At 46.3% G+C, this 18,352-nt stretch overlaps 1 protein-coding gene across 1 annotated transcript in view; it reads right to left on the bottom strand.

Moving 5' to 3' along the window:
- INSIG1 (insulin induced gene 1) overlaps positions 1–18,352 on the bottom strand; it is a 110,869-nt gene that overhangs the window by 46,191 nt on the left and 46,326 nt on the right. The gene's annotated exons all lie outside the window — the stretch shown is intronic.

The following is an 18,352-nucleotide window of genomic DNA, read 5'->3' as shown; positions in this document are numbered from 1 at the left end:
AGGACCTGTCCATACCTCAGCTTCATGTGGATTCCTTTAAGTCCCCCTTGACCATGCAGCATTCTCCTCCAGCTACTGCTGTCCTGCACATTCTCCTCCCTAAATCCGGATGTCCCCTATGCAATCAATGTAGCTCTCCTCTTTGGATTTCAAAGCATAGGGAATATCTGGAAGGTAAAGTGTGAGACAGCAGTAGTTAGAGGAGGGCACAGTAAGGGCGAGGGGGACTTAAAGGAATCAGGAGGGCTTTACATTAAGCTGAGGTGTGGCTAGGCCCCAAATCCCACACTTTCCTCTCCTTCAATCTGGATTTTCTCATACCAGGAGGGGTTCTTCAAAAAGGAGAAGCTATGAGAACATCTGGAATGAGGGAGGGGAAAGTGTGGGAAGGCAGTGATATGGACAACTGAGAATTAGTGGAATTACAGAAAGTTTACCATCCACCCATGCTGGATTAAACCCTGTGGAGGCCCCTAGGCAGTTGAAATCTCAGGGCCCCCTTCGTGCTCGTGCTGTAGTGGGATAACATTGAACTAAGAAAGCTTGATTATAAATTTCTTTCTAGATCAAATCAATATTATTTTGATCCATTGTCTCGGGGGCCCTAAAAGGTGTAGGGCCCATAGGCCAGTCCCTACTCTGCCTATTTGGTAATCCAGCACTGCTATCCACACTAAACGAGACTATGGATGAGCTCTTACCCATCCAAAGAACCTCATCTTTTGAAAAGCTTGTCTAAAAGTTACAAGCTGAAGTGCTCAGCCTTGCACAATAGTTAATTTGGCCTGTTTTTATTCTACAAGCTTCCTGTCCTTTAGCGAAGAAAGAGGACAAAAGTGACAGAAATAAAAGACCACTGAAATCAAGGCTTACAACGGCAGCTCTCAGCGCAACCAGCTTCCTTCCTGGTCTCGCTGCAAAATGCCTTGATTGCCCTCTGTTGTATCCTTTTAATCCCTGCAAGCAGGGACGCTTCTGCAAAGAGCAGAAGGCGAGCCCTGATCCTTCCCAAGGCAGCTTGGCTGAGCTAGTGGGCAAATCGTAAATGGACTCAGAACCAGGTTGCTTCCTCTGTGTTCTTTCTATCGAGCCCTGTGAATTGTATCAGGAGATTAGAGTACAGTGGCACCTCGGGTTAAGAACTTAATTCCTTCTGGAGGTCCGTTCTTAACCTGAAACTGTTCTTAACCAGAGGTACGACTTTAGCTAATGGGGCCTCCCGTTGCCACTGCGCCGCCACCGCACGATTTCTGTTCTCATCCTGAAGCAAAGTTCTTAACCCAAGGTACTATTTCTGGGTTAGCGGAGTCTGTAACCTGAAGCATCTGTAACCCGAGGTACCACTGTATTTGAGCAGGGCATAATGTCGCATTGTAGAAACTCAAATTATGTACTCAAGAGTGAGTTATTCTCAAACTTGTGTCATTGTGTCAGACTAGATCTGATTTCAACCACGTTTTTAAATCCTCTGCTTGGGATACAGTACTCCTTTTTCGAAACAAAAAATTCCCTAATACTGTAGTCATTAAGAGCCAGCACAGAATAAGATGTTCTTTTTAAAACCTTTACCCATGTGAGATTTTCCTGGTAAAAATCCCTTCTATAGCAGTGAGGGTTTGGCCAGGGTCGGGTGGCGGTGGGAACTTTCAGCAGAAAAAGCCACCCCCCCCCAGGGTGCAGCCTCTCACCCTTTTTGGAACACCCTCCCTTCTGGAGTGTCCCCTCAGCCTCCTCACCTCTTTCCTTGGGAGTCCTCTGGGCAGCTGCAGCTCCCCCCCCACCGGTCTCTGAGCTGCCCCCCCACCCCAAAGAGAGGTTCCTCCTCACACTGCCCCACAGGGGCCTGAGAAGCACCCCCTAGCCAGCCCCAGAGGTACCATTCCCCTGGGAAACTTGCAGCCAGGGCTGCTGCAACTAACAGCTGTCCAAGCCTCTGGGAGGGAGAGACATGAGAGGGCATCAGAGGAAGGGAGGGAGGGAAGGAAAGAGGAACAGATGCCAGTGTTGCCCACGGCACTCCTGACCATCAATCAAGGCACCCTAGGGTACCATGGCACAGTGGTTGAAAACCACTGTCCTACACAGTTAAGGTAAAGGGACCCCCGACCATTAGGTCCAGTCGTGGCTGACTCTGGGGTTGCGGCACTCACCTTGCTTTATTGGCCGAGGGAGCCGGCATACAGCTTCCGGGTCATTTGGCCAGCATGACTAAGCCACTTCTGGCGAACCACAGCAGCGCACGGAAACACCGTTTACCTTCCCGTTGGAGTGGTACCTATTTATCTACTTGCTCTTTGATGTGCTTTCGAACTGCTAGGTTGGCAGGAGCAGGTTGACTGAGCAATGGGAGCTCACCCCGTTGTGGGGATTCAAACCGCCGACTTTCCGATTGGCAAGCCCTAGGCTCTGTGGTTTATGTGTCCCATGAATCATAGAATCATAGAATGGTAGTATTGGAAGGGACGCTAGGGGTGACCTGGTCCAACTCCTTGAAATGCAAAGTCCCCGGTTGCCAGGGATGTTTGGAACTTCACCTGGAACATCTGCCAAGGTGAAACAATGGGATGGCCCTTTTCCTTCCCGTCTTTCAACAGCACCTATGCTCTGTGCATCAATAGGGGCCTGTGTCTTAGATGTGCATGTCAAATACATGTTTAACATCAGGACTAGTTTAGGGAAGGACTGCAACTCAATGCTAGAGCAGCTGCATTGCATGCAGATGGCCCTGGGTTTAACCCCTGGCATCTCCAGGTAGGGCTGCGATAGAATCCTGCCTGAAGCCCTGGAGAGCCACTGCTGGTCAATTTAATATCTAGTATCTAACTGCTGCCTAAGGCCTATTAATTTGTTCTGTAATGGCTTGTTCCAAATTGGTTGGTGTTCTACATACTTACTTAATTTGTAAAATTACTTGCTATTCATGTTTAATCCCCAGGATTTATTTATTTTTTAAAAAGCAGGTCTTTTTTTTAGAGCAAGTCCTCTGATAACTACCTTACTTGTACCCCACATATTTGACCAGCTTTCATTGGGGTTTTTACATCAGGGTTGGCACTCACTGGGTGTTCACTTACTGATTTTTTAAAAAACCAAACCAGGTGAAACAAACAAACAAATTTATTTTTGAATAAGATTTGTTTGGCCAAGAATAGAATGTATAATCTTCAGCATTAATATTAAAGAAATTCCCTGCTCAATGATATATAAACCAAAGGATTGAAGCTACAAGAGAGGAGATTCCAACTAAACATCAGAAAAAAAATTCTGACGGTAAGAGCTGTTCAACGGCGGAACAGACTCCCTTGGAAGGTGGTGGACTCTCCTCTGCTGGAGGTATTAAAGCAGAAGTTGGGTGTCCATGTACTGTGGATGCTTTATTTGAGATTTCCAGATTGCTGTGAGTTGGACTAGATGACTCTCGAGGTCCCTTCCAACTCTACAACTCCATGGTTCTATGTCCTTTGAAAACAGTTTCCAGGAGTAAACCACTTGTATTTTGATGTTGTTGGTGTTCTATGCAAACTTTTATATTGGATTCCAGGAAAGTCTCCTCCTTTAAAATAGTACAGTGGTACCTTGGGTTACATATGCTTCAGGTTACATACGCTTCAGGTTACAGACTCTGCTAACCCAGAAATAGTGCTTCAGGTTAAGAACTTTGCTCCAGGATGAGAACAGAAATCATGCTCTGGTGGCACGGCAGCAGCAGGAGGCCCCATTAGCTAAAGTGGTGCTTCAGGTTAAGAACAGTTTCAGGTTAAGAACGGACCTCAGGAACGAATTAAGTACTTAACCCAAGGTACCACTGTATTACCTTCAGAATGCTCTTCAAGTTTGTCAAGAAAATTATGGTAAATGTTTGGATCAGAATTTGGGGCCTACCAATTAGCTAAAGTCTTATGGTGTCCTGTTGTTTTAACTAAAAGATAAACTTGTATATTTAATGGGTTTTTATTTTCAGAATGAAACCAGTTTATCAAGAAGCACTTTTCAGGATTTTTTTAAAAAATATGCAGAAAAACAAGGAAAAAAAGCATTTGGTTTCCATTGATTCTCGAACAAAATGTCCTGTGTACATATCCCTACCCTGGAAGTGAAACAGAATACGGTAAGTGCTCTCTGTTGCACTTCCCAGCATCTTTCAGTACCATCAACCATGGGATCCTTCTGGATCATTTGGCTCATATTGGGCTGGAGGACACCATACTTGGGTGGATCTCGTCCCACAAATAATGTGTTTCATGAGCTGTGAAATGTTGTTGCAGCTTTTTCATGCATAGTTCATATAATATCTAATGCTGGCTTACTGGGACAACCTTTGTGACAGACCCAGTGGTGCCAATTTCTTAGGGGATGAGGAACTTGTGGCCATTGGATAACCCCCTCCCATCCCAGCCAGCATGGCCAAAAGTCAAGGTTCAGTTATGAACTCCCTTTCACTAGATCAAGGATGTGGAACCTGTGGTGTGTCAGATATTGTTGGACTGTAACTCCAGGAATCTCAGCTAAAAGCATCCATGACAGATGGCCATCCAACCTCTGCTTAAAAGCCTTCAAGGGAGGAGAGTCCACCACCATTTGAGGGAGACCATTCTACTCTCAAGCAGCTCTTACTGTCAAAAAGTTCTTCTTGATATTTAGTCAGAATCTCCTTCCTTGTAACTTGAATCCACCGGTTTGGGTCTATTTTTGGTAGTGCTGATTCTAATTGTTTTACTGCTGTGGTTTTTAAACTGTATGTCAGGATTTGCATTTGCATTGTTTAGGTTTTGCATTCCTCCCAAACAGCCGGTTTTCCCGTGAGCTGAAATCAGCAGCAGGCGATGTAAAACTAAGGGGGATGTTTGCAAAACCTCAACTTTAAATTATAATACGAAAGGCTAATATTAAACACAGCTCCATACATGACACACTTTTTGTAGTGCAGTGCCACACTCAAGCCATGTTATCCTGACCATTAATATGAGGTTTTCATCCTGGCTGTACCAGAACCAACAAATTCCTGCCTTCGGAATATTTCTATGAAACACATAGAAATATTCTCTTCCTCTTCCTCACTTAGAACCCTTTAAGTCAGTGGGAAGGCTTCTTTCTGCTGGTCCCTCGGGGACCCCAAAGAGGTCTTGAACTCTATCTGTTTGTTCCATTTCTTCCCCACGTCAGATGGCAATTTTTCCCGTGATTTATTATAAGCCACATGCATTTATCCAGCATGACATTTTAATCATGCAAATAAGGATTTCGCTAATGAATCGAAAATTAATTTGGCGACTGCTGCTGTGTACACAGTGACAGTTTTGCTAATGTTATTACACTTGTAATATGGTCAGTGGCTTCTCTGTAATTGCTATAAAGTGTTGCATTTAACACTTAGAATAAAGGTTACATTTATTTTTATTTATTTTTTTAAAAACCCACATAGTTGGAATGATCCCTAATTTAGTTTTCTTGGGTCTTGTTTACATCTTACAATACCATCTTGTACCAAGTGGGAAGGAAAATGGACCAGATAATCCACTGCAGGAGCAGAAAACCTGTGCCTAGATGTTGCGGGACTCCAACTTCCACCATCCCTGACTATTGACCTTGATGCCTGGGGTTGGTGGGAGTCATAGCTGTCAACTTACAGATTTGAAAATAAGGGACCAGCAGCCTCAAAAATAAGGGATCAGCAGCCAAAATAAGGAATTTTCCGAGCGCAGATATGTTCAACTTCTGAGCCCCTCCAAGCCAACGGCAGAAAGCCTAGCCAGCAGCCAAATGAAGCCTCAAGCGGTGGTTCCCACAGCTCAGCAACCCGGCAAAGGGGATGCAGCAAGGAAAACCACCGTCACCTCTCCTCTGGGAAGCGCTGAGCAAAGGCGAGTCCCCAGGCAACGCGGCCGGGCACAAGGCATGCAAGCTCCACACCCCAGTTGTTCTTAGACTCCTTATTGGGTGAGCAACGCAGCCAAGCAACACAGTTGGAGCTTCCCTCCTCACTGGCCGGCAGGCAGGGAGGGAGGGGAGCTGCTTCCTTTGAAACCCGGGAAATTTAAGGGACATCATCAATAAGGGACAGCAGCGGGACATGGCGCTGCAATAACGGACTTTCCCGCCAAATAAGGGACGGTTGACAGCTATGGTGGGAGTCCAGCATCTTGTTCTCACAGCGGCTAACCAGATGCCTGTGGGAAGCTTGGAAGCAGCTCTCTGAGGATTCAGCCAGACATGTTTGCAGTCCTACTAGCTGGGATCTTTATAGGTAAAGATGTGTGGGTGTGTGAAATTGAACCCAAGGCTTCTTATTTGCCATTCAGATGAAATTAAAATCAAATCGGATTTTTGCAGTGTTCTGATTTCGCCCACTGGAGAGACCAAGTAGCTGAAACCTGTGCACCGAAGCCTTGAAAACTTGAAATGGAATCAATGCTAGTGGAATGATATTGACTTGTGCTGCCTTCTGACCATTTCCTCCCCCTAATCCTGCCAAAAAATAAATAGATATATATTAAAAACGATTTGTTGATGCTTGGAGTGCTGGGGGGGGGGGTGTTAGAATTGGCATTTTTGAGACCTGTCAAGCGGATGGAGCCGAGATATTTTGAGCCTGTCTTAAGCAGGGATGATGGCAATTTAAAAAAGATGTTTTCCCCTCCCCTGTGTAGTAGTGAGATGTCAATTGGTGGTTTCGATGGACAGGGACTGCTGCTGGAGAAATGGTATTGAGCAAGAATAAACTCTAATCCAGCATGTGTGAGTGTGGTATTTTTAAAAGACAGAATATAAAATTCAAACTGCCTTAAGAGTTTGAAGGAAATAGCACATGGGAGGAAATGTTTTTGCCCGTATCCTCAGAGCCTTCAGCCTAAAAATACATCTGTACTGGAAACAGAGCTGGTTGGCCAGATCCTTTATGTCTCTGCTGCTGGGCCAACTTTGACTGGTGGGCAACATTACCCTCCTCATGTCACCATTTATTTATTTATTTATTAAAATTGATTTTCCCACACTTCCTCCCAGGGGAATCCATAGAAGCAAACACTTCTGTGATTAAAAAAAACAACAATGAAAAATAACATTTAGACCTTTAAAGAATAATATTTTTTTTAAAAAAACCACACACATCTCAAACCAATTGAAGGACAGATGTCACCAAATAATGTGCCTGGATAGGCCCACCAAAACAGAAAAAGGCTTTTCAGGAGGTGTCTAAAAGAGCACAGTGATGGAGTCTGCCTAATGTCAATAGGCAGCGAATTCCAAAGTACAGATGGTGCCACACTAAAGGAACTCCATACAGAAATGATTCCATTTTCCATAGTTCAGTCAGTAGAGCATGAGATTCTTAATCTCAGGGCTGCGGGTTCGAGCCCCACAGTGGGCTAACAGATTCCCACATTGCAGAGGGTTGGACTAGATGACCCTTGTGGTCCCTTCCAACTATTCTATTCTATTCTATTCTATTCTATTCTATTCTATTCTATTCTATTCTATTCTATTCTATTCTATTCTATTCTGATTCATTTGCCCTCTTGCAAAGCCCTGCTGTCCCTTTGTGGTGCTTGCAGAGGCAGAGAGCTTTGCTGACCGGCAGTGCCTACAAACCTCCATTTGGCAAGGAGCCGCATCTTTACCCGCCCCACACCTGACATCATATATGACAACAGGTGTAGGACAGGTGGGTGTGACTTGGCTGAAGCAGCCTTGCAGGTAGAATGGGGGAGCCTGGTGGGCCTAATTCGGCCTCCAAGCAAGCGAGTTCCTCCACTGCTCTAGAGACACAAAATATAGGACATGCAGGGGGGCTGGGACAAGGTGGCTCGTGGGGCTGAGGCCCAAATCTTTCATGCCAGACCCACAATCCACTTTTCCTTCAATGGAAAGAAAAGTGGCAGAAAACTGCACTGGTAAGTGCAGACTAACAGTTACTGGTTGGCAACGTTGTATGGACCTCTGTGCAGATATATCGGGATCAATGTCAATCGACAGTCATCATATAACCTGTGCAAGTTCTGTGTGAACAGATCAGCATGAATGCTCAAATAAACATCTGATCTAGATGCTCCCAGAGGGCGGGGGAGAGAGAGATTATATACAAGATTTTGGATAAGGTTTGTTTTATTTTAATATGTACATACGTTCTTGCCAAAAGATTGGGGTGGGTGTGGGGAAATCTAGAAACCGTATACCCAAATACCCAGTTGCTCAGACTTACATTGTGACCGCAAGATCCATAAGTTGTTTTTCCCCTCTGAAATTTGGCCTAAATTTGCACCTAGATTTTACGCAAATATATGCTCTGGGTCTGTGCTCTGGGTCCTATAGCAACACCCCTGAATTCATTACACCAAAAGTTTCCCACCTAACTGGCACCTGCTTGCACTAGGGAGGTGACTGAAGCACAGTGATGACACCTATCACATGTGTCAATAGCAGTTACCTGGAAAATAGAAGCAGGTGGCTGTGGTCTCTAAACCACTGAGTCTCTTGGCTTGCCGATCAGAGGGTCAGTGGTTTGAATCTGTGCGATGGAGTGAGCTCCTGTTGCTCTGTCCCAGCTCCTGCCAACCTAGCAATTTGAAAGCATGCCAGTGCAAGTAGATAAATAGGTACCCCTGTGGAGGGAAGGTAAACAGCATTTCCATGCGCTCTAGTTTCTGTCATGGTGTCCTGTTGCACCAGAAGCCGTTTAGTCATGCTGGCCACATGACCCAGAAAGCTGTCTGTGGACAATTGCTAGCTCCCTCGGCCTGAAAGCAAGATGAGCGCCGCAACCCCATAGTCACCTTTTTTTACTTTACCAGGAAAGTGGGGGAGAATGAAGGGATGTTATATCTGTGGGCACTTCTGGAATACCTGTTTATTGATTTGTTTGCAGGGACAGCAGGTGGCGCTGGTTATCAGGTTCCTCTTCCTTGGCCTCAGTACTGCCCTTGTAGCAGGAGGATGGGGGACACAAGGAGAATTAGTGGACTCCAACTGTTGTTGGTCTGGCTCCACCTACTGTTGGCCTCCCTAATTTCTGCTCCACTAGTCCCTTGGGCACCAATCAGCACTGCCAGAATCTGCAAGGAAGGAATAAGAAAGAGAGGAACCCTGGGCTATGAATCTAACCCTGGGCTATGAAGTTCATCTACCACTTTTTATCCCCTGTATATCTTGCTGCCTCTCTATTTTGGTTCATGTACACTGCAGTAGCAAAGAACTGACACTAGATAGCACACTCTACTGGTCATGAGAAACCCACTCAGAAATTGCATTGCTGTTCTCTGCTAAAGAGAAAGGCTGGCAGTCTGGGGGTGGCTTTGACAGGCTTCAAAAATAAATAAATCTACATGTTATTTCTTGCAGCACAGGGAGAAACAGCTGCTGCTTTTGAGCGGAGGTGCTAAGTAAAAGACATTGTTAAAATGTGTGTCAGCACCAAAGAGCAGGTATATTTCAAATCCATATTCAGGCAATATCCTTCCTAGGCCAACCAAAATACCATAAACGCACTGCCCTAATATATCGTATTTTGGAATTGTTATCAGCTAACCCAGCCACCTCAGGCAAGAGTCCACCAGCATCCTACCCGTCCATCCTGAATGATAAAAAGGATGGATGCTGTCAGCCCGGACACTGAGGTCCAGCTCCGAGGGCCTTCTGGTGGTTCCCTCACTGTGAGAAGTGAGGTTACAGGTAACCAGGCAGAGGGCCTTCTTGGTAGTGGCACCCTCCCTGTGGAACGCCCTCCCATCAGATGTCAAGGGAAATAAACAACTATCTGACATCTGAAGGCAGCCCTGTTCAGGGAAGTTTTTAATGTTTTTAAGTTTTTGATGTTTTAATGTGTTTTTAATATTCTGTTGGGAGCCAGATGGGCAGGGTATAATTAATAAATTTATCATCATCATCATCCTCATCCTCATCCAATCCCCTTCCCCATATGCTTCTTCAACTGGATCATTCAGATCAGGTGCCCTAAGATGTTAGCTTCTGACTTTCTGGGGTGGTTAGTATGAAATAAAAAGGGGGGGGGGGACCCAGGGATTCTCCCACAACTCACCTTCTAGACTTCACAGGCTGCTTGAGGGAGGGAACTGGGCAGTGTTCCCCTCTCTCTAACGGAAGTGTGATATGCAGAAATAAGAATATATGAAGAATGCAGCTGGACCAGGCCAAAGGCCCATCTAGTCCAGCATCCTGTTTTCTCACAGTGGCCAACCAGATGCATTTCTAAACTATGTGGAATCAGTGGGTGAACAGTATCCACAAGGTTTCCCAAAGCTGGTTGACTCATACCCTGTTAACTTGAAGATGAATCTCTGTGCAGAGTTTAATGGAATGCCAAAAATGAAATTCAGTCACATTGAACGTCATCTTTCTTCTTCTTCTTTGGCGATCACTCATAGCCCAGTAAGATTGTCTCCCAAGAACACGGTTTTAACAGTGAGTCCGTAAGTGACTGTGGAGGGCATATGGAAAGCTCTTCAATTTGAGTAGGCTGAACGCAAAGAGTAAGGTTACTGTAACTTCTGTCATAGAGCTGCAGTATGCTGATGACAACGTAGTGTGCGCACACTCAGAGGATGACCTCCAAACCATCCTAAATATCTTAGAAATCTCACCCAACTCTTGCATTAAAATCACCCAGGAGGATAATTTTATCCTCCTTAGGCATCTCTGATAGGATGGTATCCAGTTGAGAGTAAAATTGTTCTTTAATGTCTTCATTGGCATCCAGTGTTTGTGCATAAGCACTTAGAATAGTAGCCTGTTGGTTTTTGGCACGTTTCATTCAAAGGGTTGAAAGTCACTCATTAACGCTGGTAGGGACTTCTGACAAGAGCGTCACAAGATTGTTTTTGATAGCAAAGCCTACTCCATGTATTCAACATTCTTGTTCAGGTAGGCCTTTCCAGAAGAAAGTGTAGCCTCCTTTTTCTTCCTTCACTTGTCCCTCACCTGCTCTTTGAGTTTCTTGACACGCTGCAATATTGATGTTAAAACATCACAACTCTCTTGCAGTGATATCAGTTCTGCGTTTGGGATGCTCATTATCTGTGTTATTCAACGAAATCCGTATATTCCATGTTCCAAAGTTCAATTGCCTTTTACGACCGCTGGGTGGTGACCCCACTGGGTGCGGTAATCCCGTCAGGGGAAAAGGGAGGCAGACTATGTTTATGGCACCTTTTCTAGCCCCTCCCCCTTTTCAGGCTGTGCAGAGTGGATCCTAAATAGAGCTGCTCAGTCATGGATACTGTCTCATTCCTTGAGTCAGAGCGATTGAATCTGTATCCACCGCCCAGGTGACAGTTCATGACATGGGGCTTCCAGATTTCACAGTCCTGTCCCCATTTACCATTTGCTGATCGCCATGGGACTTTTGGGGTTTGGGTTTGGGATGGGTTTTGGGAAGATGCCTGTGCATGAATTTGTTTTATGTGTGCAGATCAGTGCATGCTGACCAACGCACAGTCTTCGCGGTAAGGCTCTATTCCGATGGCATGAGTATCACAACGACTGATAGAATCTTATCTGCTGCAGCCTTCATCCGCCTTCACAGACATTTTAACATACCATTTGTTATCTTCCACCTGTTCTGCCATTGAGGTCTTCTTGGATCATTCTTGGTCTAGCTCCTTCCCTTTGACTTACCGCCTTGGGTGACCCTGCTGAGAGTACGAGATTCCCAATGGCTTCGCTCACAAGGGTCATAGGAACGTGCAAGCCCACTCATCACGACAAGGTGATGATCCAGCGACACAATAGTGAAAGGTGGAATTCACTGCTTTTCCAAATGTAGAGATCACACTGTGTATTTTTGTCACATTGTTGATGACTAACTTGCTCCACGGAACACTCGTTTTCTCAACTGGAAATAATAAGAAAAGCACAACCCAGAAAAACAACAACAATGTGTCGGGGCAGACTTGATTCACTTTCACTGCTGTGTATGGAGGTGGACATGTTTTGTCAAGTCAGTAAGGACATCTAGGAAGAAGCTGGTTTACTTTCAGCATACATGTACATTTTGTGTCATTTTGAAAAGGAAAACCTTATCTTATGCCTTTTTTATTTTTATTTTGAATTACATCGGGGGGGGGGCACCAAAAACTTTTCAGTGCTTCCAAAGGTCTTAATCAGGCTCTGTACAATTCTCTGCCCCCTTATCATACTCCCCTTACTTATCTTTTATCTGAACTAAAAACCCAAAATGCCTTAAGAGAAGCTTTATCTTTAGTTTGGGGTGAAATATTTTGACCTGCTAATGGCCACAGACCTTGTTAAACTACATCGAACTACATCCAAGCTAACAACAGCAACAATGATTTTATTTTTATTATTCCACACTAGATATAGCCTTATTTATAGCTCCTCTTCCTGAACATATCTTTTGATATAGCTTCAGACAATCCCATTTAAGGTTTAACATAAGGTTTACTTGTAGCAAAAGCTTAAATGAAAAGTGTGTGCTCCTTGCTGGACTCTAGGGGGTGATGTTGCTGCATAGCTGTGTGCCTGCAAATTGGCTTTATCAGGAGGCCACTTGGTTGCTTGACTGAATGTTTTATGGAAAGAGCAAACTCACAGCGTTGTTTCCTCGTTTCTTACCCTCCTCTAAGCCTGATCAATGGGATGACACTGAGGTTTTAGTCCCATGGTCCCTGGGTCAGATCTGTCTCTTGGCTTGACACCTTCCCTGCACTTATCAACTTGGCAGCAGCAGAGGATTGTAGAGGATTGGCAGCTCTGGCAATAGGACTACCCAACCTGGCCACTTTAGGTGGCCTATCTCTGCTAAAATGTGTTGCTGACCAAAACTGCAGTTTTTTGTTGCTCCAGCACCACTAAATGAGCAAAGGAATCCCTTTCCCCTGTGTTACAGAGGCCTGACTGACCTCAACTGGAAGTTGGCCATTTAGTATCACTGATTCCATGCTTTGGGACACTCTTTCAGCAGAGATTTGGCACGTGCATCTTTGCTTGTGACTTTCAGGAATCTTTTTATGTCAACAGGCCCACGCAGCTGTTTCAGTGATTATTTTGAACTCTTTTTATGTGGTTTTCTATTTTATTGTACAGTGGTACCTCGGGTTACAGATGCATCAGATTACAGATGCTTCAGGTTACAGACTCCGCTAACCTAGAAATATTACCTTATCTGTGGTGATGCACAGGTATGCCTTTATAAAGGCTAGATTCAATGTTTTCCCATCAAATGTGTTGGGTAACAGACTCTCCAACGGACAGATCTCACTCCTCTGTGACTGTAAAAGTGGATCTATAGAATCGTTATATCATATAATCTTCTGTTGTCCATTACATTCGGCTTCATGGTCCAAGTTTCTGGTCCCATATTTATCGAGAATTGCTGACAGACCTCAGGAAGCCCAAATAATATACTTATTAAACGACGAAGACACAAGTAGATCCCTTGCAGTCGCTAGATACCTGATTAATGTCTTATTTCAAAAGAGGAGAAATGGATCACTGTATGACTCTGACAGCTTAGCTAAACTTAAGAACCATCAATAAGTGCCAGAACTAAGACGCATATCCCCCAAAATCTGAGGGATTTGAATTGCGGTTTACATAGAGGGAGCTTATTGTGTATAGTGTTTACTTAATTGAAGTAAAATTGGTTTTATATGGGTGTTTTAACTTGGAACTGTTTAAATTGTATTGTTTATGGATAAATTTTGATGTATTGTTTTAGATATGGGCCAATGGCCGTAATAAATCAAACTAACTAACTAACTAACTGTTGTGTATTGAGTCAAAGGATTTTATATCTGTATTATTATTGTCTGTATTTGCATTAGGGTAAAGTAACTGCCTTTTGGTTCCAGAGGGTACAGCTACTATTGATTCATTTAAGCTGCTGTATTTGGATCCTCTGTCTTATTGGTTGCCTCCAAAAGGCAGGACTGTGATTGCCTGATATTGTTCCCTCCAAAATGTATCCTTTCTAGCTTGTTCCCTGTCCCTATAAATGTAGCTCTCCCCTCCTCAAGTTTCAGTCTTGTTGCGTTAATAAAGAAGTGTTACTAGAGAACTGTCTCCAGCATATTATGTCAAGAGAGCTGAAATCACAAACCCCACGTCACAACAACTGGCGACGAAGGTGGGATCCGGAATGCTGAGGAGCGGTTAAACGCAGCCCTGCCTCAGAGTCCGGATTGTAGCTAAGAACAAGACTCACTGGCCGGCTGAGAAGACGACCCTGCCCACAGGACAATGGAGAGTCCAAGGGTATTGGAGCCCTTCCAGCCATCAGAGCCCCACACATGGGAAGACTACGTCGAACGCTTCGAGTTCTTCGCAGTGGCTCAAGGGATCACCGATGCCAGCAAAAGAAGGGCCACATTCCTGAGCTACTGTGGGCCTGAGACCTTCAAGCTGGCCAAGGCATTGCTTGCCCCAGCGAAGCTAAGTGAGACATCTCTCAAAGATATTCTTGCCTGCCTAACAAGCCATTTAGCGCCTACTGAGACCAAGATGGCCCGGCGGATGGAGTTTCATAAGAGGCAGCAGCGTGCTGGGGAGTCTGTATCTGCATTTCTAGCTGAACTGCGGAAGCTCGCTCAGCACTGCGACTTCCAAGATCTGGAAGAGACTCTCCTGGATCGGTTTGTCGGTGGTCTGAGCAGCAAGAAAGCCAGAAGACGCATCGTGGCTAAAGAAGAGGTTACCCTTGCTTCAGCCTTGAAGGAGGCCACCGCCACGGAGAATTATGAAAGAGAGGAGCTTGATGCCAGTCGCAGGGCCCCTAAGCCACAGATAGAAGTTGCACATGCCATGGACGAGCTAGAGGCTACTTCGAGCCAGAGCCCAGTCCATGGGGTCGAGTCAGTGCGTCAGGCCTGCACAGTGCACAAAGATCACCGAGGCAGGTGCCCTGGTTGTGGTGGAAACCATGAGCGGAAGAGTTGTCGTTTCCGGGATGCTATGTGCCGGACGTGCGGAAAGACAGGTCACATCGCCAGGGTCTGTAGATCGGCGGCGTTGGGAGCGACAGGAGCACCTAGACTGGAGCATCGCAGATCAGCCACAGCAAACCATGTTCTAAAGGACTGCAACTACGTAACGGAGATCAACGGGAGGGTTGTGCAGTTTCCAGCGCAAGGCAAGGCACACGTCAAGGTGAAGATTGAGGGTCAGCTGTGCGACATGGAGGTGGACTCCGGATCTGGATTCACTATCGTGTCGGACCAGACCGCGAGGACATTCTTCCCCAGGGGTAAGGGGTCCTTTTACCTTTATATTTGTGGAAGCAGAAGTCTCTGCTTTAAAACCAAAACTTACTCTGGAGCCCTTCCCGGCAACTTTGCAGTCATACTCAGCGGGCCGCATCCATGTCATGGGAATGTGTGCCGTGAGAGTACAGTTCCGGGACAAACAGGCAGTACTCAAACTGGTGATTGCGAAGGGCAGTCGCCCCAGTCTCTTGGGCACTGACTGGTTCCCCGCCCTGGGACTGAGTATATCAGGGCTTAATTCAATCCAAACCTGCCCCGAGATGAGCGAGGCATTATACAAAGAATTTGCTGGTCTCTTTAATGGAAAACTGGGTTGTTATAAAGGGCCCCCAGTTGACTTCGAATTGGACCCTGGGGTGGCCCCAATCCGACTCAAACCAAGGCGAGTGCCATTTGCACTGCAACCCAAGATCGAAGCAGAGCTGGATAAATTGGTCAAGCAGGGAGTTCTCTCACCCGTGGACTCCGCTAAGTGGGAGACTCCAATCGTCACGCCCCTTAAAGCAAATGGGGAAGTTAGGATCTGTGCTGATTACAAATGTACTATCAATAAGGCACTCAGGGGAAATTCATACCCAATTCCAGTCGTATCACATCTGTTGGCTAAACTGGCTGGGGGCAAGGTGTTCGCCAAACTTGACCTGGCACAAGCTTACCAACAGCTGCCAGTAACCCCACAATCAGCGGAAGCACAGACTATTGTCACACATAAAGGGGCGTTCAGAGTTAACAGATTACAATTTGGAGTTTGTGTGGCCCCAGGGATTTTTCAAGGGCTCATGGAACGCCTGTTAAGAGGTCTGCCGGGGGTCTTGCCATTTTTTGATGACGTTTTGATTGCTGGAAAAGACCCACAGGAACTGGTTGCGCGTGTCCGTGCAGTGTTGCTCAAGTTCAAGGAGGTGGGGTTGCAACTAAAAAAGGAAAAATGCAGTTTTGGGGTGCCAACTGTGGAATTCTTGGGGTTTAAAATTGATGCATCAGGCATCCACCCCACAGATGCTAAGGTTAAGGCCATCATCGAGGCACCACGACCACAGAACAAGACGGAGTTGCAGTCATTCCTGGGACTTATTAACTTTTATCATTCGTTCTTACCCCAGAAAGCTTCGGTAACTGAACCATTACATAGACTGTTGCAGAAAAAGAATGTGTGGCGATGGGGGCAGGAGCAGCAGAAGGCTTTTGACTCCTTGCGAGGAATGCTGAGTAGCAAGAGCGTCCTTGCTCATTATGATGAATCGAAGCCGCTGGTCTTGGCATGTGATGCCTCTCAATACGGCCTGGGGGCGGTGCTGAGTCATAGGGAACCGGATGGGTCGGAAAAGCCCATCTCTTTCTATTCCCGTACGTTGTCGCCCACAGAGCGCAACTATGCTCAAATTGACAAAGAGGCGCTTGCAATTGTGGCAGGAATCAAAAAGTTCCATGATTATGTGTACGGTCGTCATTTCTCCATTGAAACAGACCACAAACCACTGTTGGGGTTGTTCAACCCGAACAAACAAACGCCACAAATTCTCTCCCCCAGAATGTTGCGTTGGTCTATATTCCTGAACGGGTTCCAGTACACCTTGACCCATGTGCCGGGGAAACGGTTGTGCCACGCTGATGCGCTGAGTCGATTGCCCCTTCCTGGCGGGAGCAATGAGGATCCTGCTCCAGCGGAGCACATAATGATGCTGGAAACACTTCCGGGGGCTCCTGTAACGGCTACTGATATTGCTGAGAAAACGAGGAAAGATGCTGTTCTCTCCCGTGTGCTCACTTGGGTGGGGAGGGGGTGGCCAGGTGGTCCGCATGAAGACAAATTCAGGCCTTATGCGACAAGGCAGCACGAGTTATCCATGCATAAGGGTTGTCTCCTGTGGGGAGATAGGATGATCATCCCAGCACCACTGAGAAACAGGGTTCTTGAGACGCTTCACATGGGACACCCGGGAATGGTCAGGATGAAGTCGCTAGCCCAATGTTATGTGTGGTGGCCTGGAATGGACCAGAACATAGAGCAATGGGTACGAACATGCAAGGCATGCCAAGAGGTGCGGCCAGAAGTGGCCAGAGCACCAGTTCACTGGTGGGAGCTGTCCAGATCTCCCTGGAGCCGGCTGCACTTAGATTTTGCTGGGCCATTCCAGGGGAAGGTCTTTTTGGTTATCGTCGATGCATATTCCAAATGGTTAGAAGTGGCGATGGTCCCTAGCATGGCATCAGCTGCCGTAATCAAGGTGTTGAGGCAGCTGTTTGCAACCCACGGGTTACCTGAGACCATTGTATCAGATAATGGGGCAGCTTTTGTATCCCAAGAATTCAAGGCATTCTTGGCTGATAACTTCATAAGAGGGGTCACATCCGCGCCCTTTCACCCATCCTCCAATGGGCAGGCGGAGCGCATGGTAAGAACAGCCAAAGAATCCATTGCGCGCTTAATGGAGGGTAACTGGTCAGCTCGCATCGCGCGAATGTTATTTTTGCAGCATGCGACGCCATGTACTGCGACGGGCAAGTCGCCAGCTGAGCTGCTCTTGGGTAGAAGATTGGTAACGGTGCTGGATTATGTCCACCCGGATAAAATGCCAAACCGTAATTCAAGAGCAAACCCCCAGGCTGAGACTGACACAACAAGGTATTTCGCCCCTGAAGATCTGGTCTGGGTGAGGAACTATTCACGAGGTTCGCGGTGGGTGGCTGGTGTGGTCACCCGGGCTAGTGGACCTGTGTCCTATTATGTGACCTTGGAAAATGGGCAAGTTTGGAAGAGACATATAGATCAGCTGAGGCGCCGGGCGCTCAGCAGGGAGGAGTCTGATAATTCATCCCTGGCTAACGACGCAGAGCTGCAAGACCAGAGTGAAAATGGCCCAGAGGTGCAATCACCAGGGGCTTCAGCAAATGAACCAGGGCCTGCTAGTCCTCAGGATGACGAGGTACAGGTAGGGGACCCTGAGATGTCTGGGACTCCATCTGTTCCTGACGAAACCCCTATAGCAGCCCCCCTACCACAGGTGACACCCAATCCAGAACCGGCAACACCTGTTGTCAGGAGATCAAGTAGAAGTTGTAGGACCCCACAGTACCTGAGAGATTACGTCTGCTGTGCTCACTAGGGGGGGAGGGGTGTT

This window comes from Podarcis erhardii (assembly GCF_964252035.2).
Source record: "Podarcis erhardii genome assembly, chromosome: 12".
NCBI lineage: Eukaryota > Metazoa > Chordata > Lepidosauria > Squamata > Lacertidae > Podarcis > Podarcis erhardii.
This window is presented reverse-complemented; position numbering and strand designations above follow the sequence as displayed.